The sequence below is a fragment of the Rhincodon typus genome, chromosome 50, assembly GCF_021869965.1.
Source record: "Rhincodon typus isolate 14 chromosome 50, sRhiTyp1.1, whole genome shotgun sequence".
Lineage (NCBI taxonomy): Eukaryota > Metazoa > Chordata > Chondrichthyes > Orectolobiformes > Rhincodontidae > Rhincodon > Rhincodon typus.
The window spans coordinates 2336215-2341855 of record NC_063381.1 but is presented as its reverse complement, the minus strand read 5'-3'; positions in this window follow the sequence as shown (position 1 = coordinate 2341855).

Below are 5641 nucleotides of genomic sequence, written 5' to 3'. Positions count from 1 at the left end.
CCCCCAATTTGGATGGTCTTCCCAACGCACATTTATCCCTTAACCTCTTCCAACCCCTCTCCCCGCCATTCCCATGGGGAGTTCATCACTTGACTAACTGATGCATTCTTTTTAACATTCAGCCAGTGAAGGAAACAGAAGATCGTCATGAACCTGTCGCCCCCCGACCACACACACACTCCTATGCTGGTACTGAGTGGTGGTGAAGGAGCCATCTTTCAGAAAGAACCTTCTTCAACAACACCATGCCTGCCATCACAAGAACAGATAAATCTTGTGTATTATATACAGAAGAGGGTATTTTTCTTCTGTATGTCCTGGGGCTGACATGTTTCTGTTAACTTGTGTTTTAGTGACATTGATTGTCTAATGGTTGCCCCTCTCTGCTCTAGTGCTATTAATTAGGATATTTGAAGATTACAAATTTAGTTTGTCCACAGCATTTGTAATTTCTCTCAGATTTTCTCTCTCTCTTTCTCCCTCTGGGTGGATGACTGTCTTCCTTCACATTTGGATTCAATTTATTTCCAAGTCAGGACGGTGATTGGCTTGGAGGCGAACTTGAAGGTGGCATTTCTAATATGCTACCCTTGTTCTTCCAGACGGAAGTGGTCGTGGGTTTGCCAGAGGATCTTTAGTGAATTTCTGCATTGCATCTTGTAGATAGCATACTCTGCTGCTACTGACTGTCGTTGGTAGAGGGAATGAATATTTGTGGATGTCGTGTCAGTCAAGCTTGCTGCTTTGTCTGAGATGGTTTAAAGCTTCTTGTGTTGTTGGGGCTGCACTCATCCAGGCAAGTGGGGACTATTCCATCACACTCCTGACTTGTGCCTTGTATATGGTGGACAGGCTTTGAGGATTCAAGAGGAGAATTACTCCCTGTTGTATTCCTAGCTTCTACCCTGGTCTTGCACTGTGTTTATGTGGTGAGTGCAGTTGAGTTTCTGGTCAATGATGACCCTCAGGATGTTGATAGTGGGGATTCAGTGATGGTAACACTGTAGAATGCCAAGGGGCAGTGGTTAGAATGTCTCTTATTGGTGATGGTTGTATTGTGTGACACAAATGCTATTTGCACTTCTTGGCCCAAGCCAGGTCTTGTTGCATTTGAACAAGGGCTGCTTCAGTATCTGAGGAGCTGCGAATAGTTCTGAACATTGTGCAATCATCAGTGAACATCCCCTCATTGTAAAGGGTTCAGGGTATGCCACATAATTAGACATTCAGTACTGAGAGAGTGCCGCATTGTTAGAGGGTCAACATTGAAGCAGTGCCACATCCGAAAGAGGTAAGAATTGAAGGAGTGCCGCTTGATTACAGGACCCGTGCTGAGGTATTGCAGCACTCAGAGAAGTTCGAACTGAGGGAATGCTTTCTTGACAGAGGGTCAGTCTTGAGGTATTGAAGCACAGTCAGAGGTTCAGTACTGAGGGGGCCCCTCATTGCCAGAGGGTTAATACTGAGTCAGTTCCTCAATGTAATGGGGCCACAATTGAGGGAGTGCGAAATGATTAAAGGGTCAGGACTAACAATACAGGACTGTCAGTGAGTCAGATCTGTAGGAGTCAGAGGGTCAATACGGAGGCAGTGCCTCATTGTGCAGGTGTTGGAAATGAGGGAGTGCCAACTGATTAGAGAGTGAGTCCAGAGGCATTGTGTCACGGTCAATGGTTTAGAACTGAAGGAGTGCCACAAATTAAGAGGGTTGGTCGTGAGTTATTTGCAGCAGTCTGGGAGTGCCTCGTTCTCAGAGGATATTACTGAGAAAGTGCCTTATTTTCAGTGGAACATGGAGTCATAGAATCGCAGATGTACAATTTGAAAACAGACACTTCAGTCCAACTCGGCCATATTGACCTGATAACCAAAATTAATCTGCTCCGTTTGACCATATCCCTCAACCCTTCCTATTCGTAGACCCATTCACTTGCCTCTGAAATGTTGTTATTGTGCCATCCTTCACTAATTCCACTGGCAGCTTATTGCATACATGTACCACCCTCTAATTGAAAATTTTGCCCCTTACGTCCCTTTTAAAACTTCCCCTCTCAAAATAAACATATGACGTCCAGATTTGGACTCTCCTAACTTCGGGAACAGACTCTGGCTGTTCACCCTATCCATGCTCTCATGATTTTTTAAACCTCTGTAAGGTCCTCCTGCCCTCTGACACTCCAGGAAGAATGGCCCTAGTCTATTCAGCCTCTCCTTCTAGCTCAAACTCTCCAACCCGCTGGTCACAGGCCTTCAATCTGAAAAGTAACCCTCGACCACCACCCTCTCTCCGACCTTCTAATCAATTTTTGTATCCAGATGTCTCGTTCTCCCTGTATTCCATGTGATCTCAACTTGTTAACCAGTCTACCATGCGAACTTTGTCAATCCACTGAATCAAGAGTGGCACCATAGAATCACTCTCTCAAACCTAATTTGACTGCTGTCCTTTGAAGACTTCTCTTCTCTTTCCCGGTAGGCCTGCAAAAACATTCTTTTTGTGAAGACATTCCAGCCCTGGAGGCAGCTTCTCTGTTGGCTGAAGGATTTGATAAAAGACTGTACACACAAAGCACTTCCATTTGACATTTTTGAGGCCCAGAAGGTTGCGTTCATGACTCAGATGCTTGTCAATTGAGGGCTTATGTGTCATTCTGGTTATTACAGAGTATGAACTCGTCTGACATTATCAAGGAATTGCTGCGTTATTGGATATATGAAGCAATGAGATTCAGAAATGGATATTAAAAAGCCTGTGGCATTATTCAAAGAAAGAATGCCTTCCTCTTTTTTCTGTCCAATATTTCAATAATGGTGAATGGATATTTTTCAGGCTGGGAAACAGGTTTGCAGTGGAACCTCCAGGGGCTGCTACTGGGACGTTTGTCGTTCCTGATAGATAATTAATTATCTTGATCGTGGTGTGCAGGGGACAATTTCTAAGTCTGCAGATGCCATTAAACTTCACAATTGTACATTGTGAGAATAGTGTGGAAATCCAAAAGTGCATTGAAAAGTTGATGGAGTGGGCAGATAGATGGAAGATGAGGTACAATGCAGAGAAGTGTGAGGTGATGCGCTTTGTCTTTCAAGTGTTTTTCCTACCAATGTAAAATAGGAGTGTGGACGTGCACAGTTGAAATGATGGTCGCAGTACAGCTGGAGAGAGCAATTAATAAAGCATAAAGCCTTTAATAATAGGGGTATAGAGTATCCGAGTAAGAAGTTGATGATATTGAACTTCTGCAAGGTAAGTTAAATTTCAGCTGGACTATTGTGCGCAGTTATGGTCTGCACATTATAGGAAAAAGGCAAATGCATTGATGTACTGATTATTTCTAGAATGGTTCCAGCTAGGAAAAGCTTCAGATACACGGAGAGATTGAAGAGTTTGGGACTGTTCTCTCTCAACAGCAGGCTGAGAGGAGATGGAATTGAAGTTTTTTTGAAATCGTGAGTGGGTTAAACAGAGGAGATATGGAAAAGATGTCAATGCTCGTCGAAGAGCTTTATCACACAGTGTTTCGTTAGGTTATGGAGTGCACTGCTGTAAGTATGATGAATGAGTTTCAATGGAGACGTACAGAGGGCATTGGATGAAAATGGTGTGCAGGTGATAGGCGGAAAAAGGATTTGCATGTGACGATAGAGACAACTCAGTTTGATGGGCCAAATGGCCTCCTTCCCCTTGTGTAATTTTGCAATCTGATGTGTCCAAAAATTACCTGAAATTTATTACAAACACCAGTAAAACAGCACCGTTACGACTTAACCATCTTTCAAAGGATTACTTTGACTTCAAAATGGTTTTGTGGACTCTCCGAAGACATATAACATCGGGTTCAAAATGACACAGACGCAGAGGATCAATACTGAAGCAGTACCTCATTGCAACAGGGTTAGAATTGAGAATGTGCCTCTTGATTGGACAGCCAGGACTGAGATTTTGCAGGTCTATCCCAGTGTAAATATTGAAATAATGCCTCATTGTCAGAGCGTCAGAACTATGGGAGTGCATTATTGTCAGAGAGTCAGGATTGAGGCAGTGCCTCATTATGCAGATGTCAGAATTGAAGCAGTGTCACATGGTGGGAGGGTCAGTCCTGAGGTATGACAGCACTGTCAGTGGTTTAGAACGGTGGGAATGCTTCCTTATCATATGGTCAGTACTGAGCAGGTGTCTTAATATCATATGTTCAGTCCTGATAGAAAGCCTCATCATCGGGAGATATTACTGAGTCAGTGCCTGTTTGTCAAAGGTACAGGACAGAGGGTGTGCATCATTGTCAGATGGTCAATACAGAGGCAGTACCCGATTGTAAGGGGGTCAGATCGGAGTGTGCCACAAGATGAGATGGTCAGTTCTGTAGTAGTGCAACACTCTAAGTGGGTCAGTTCTGAGGCATTGCCTCATTGTCAGAGGGTCACTACTGAGGCACTGTCTCATTGTAAGAGGGTGAGAATTGAAGGGGTGGCACACGTTCAGATGATCAGCACGGAGGTATTGCAGATCTATCGGAAGATCAGTCCTCAGGGACTGCCTCGTTGTCAGCAGGTCAGTTTGGAGGAAGTGCTTCACAGACAGAGCATTGGTACTGATCGAGTACTTCATTGTGAGAGTCAGAATCAAGGGAGTGCTCATATTTTAGACAGTCAGTACATGTAGTCAGCACTGTCAGTGGGTGAGTACGAAGGGTCCATTCTGAAGCAGTGCCTCAATGTAATGAGATCAGAATGGATGGAGGGCCACATGATTAGCGGTTTAGCCCTAAGGAATGGAAATACTGTCAGATCTCATTGCCGTGATAAGTAGGTGTCGATGTTGGACTGAAGGAGGAGTGAGGCTCCAAAAGGTTGTGTCTTCAAATAAACCTGTTGACTGTATCCTAGTGTCGTATGACTTCAGACCTCGTTGCCATCGCGTCAGAAATATGGGAGTGCTTTATAGACACTGGGTCAGTACTGAGGGAGTGCCTCATTGTCAGAGGGTCAATATTGTGGCAGTGCCTCATTGAAATGGGGTCAGGATTGCGGGTATGCCTCCCTATTGCAGAGTCAGTAGTGAGGAACTGCAGCTCTGTCAGAGGATCAGTTCTGAGGTAGGACTGGAATGTCAGTCCAGAGGCTCACTGGTCTGTAGTTCCCTGGCTCTGCCTCAGCCTCAGTATTGACCCTCTGACAGTTATGCACTCCCACTGATCTTACCCTCCAACAGTGCTGAAATGCCACAGTACTGATCGTCTCATCAGAATCACAGAATCCCCACAATGTAAAACAGGCCATTAAGCCCAAGTCCACAATCACCCTCCCAAGCGCATCTGACCCATCCCCTTAACCTATCCCAGTAAACCTGCATTTCCGTCAGTATTCTTACATGATTCCCTCCCTCAGAATGGATTCTTTGACAATGAAGCACACCCTTGCGAATGAATCTCTGATAAGTCACTCTCTCATTATTGACCTCTGATCATGAGGCTCGCGCTCAGTACTGCCCCCCTGACAATTCTGATCCAATTAAAAAGAGGCACTGCCTCAGCAGTGACCCTCTGACAAAGGAGCAGTGTGTCAGAACTGACCATCTGACAAGGAGGCACTCCTTCAGTCTGACCCTCTCTCCCTGCTGCAGAAGTGATCTTTTGCTAAT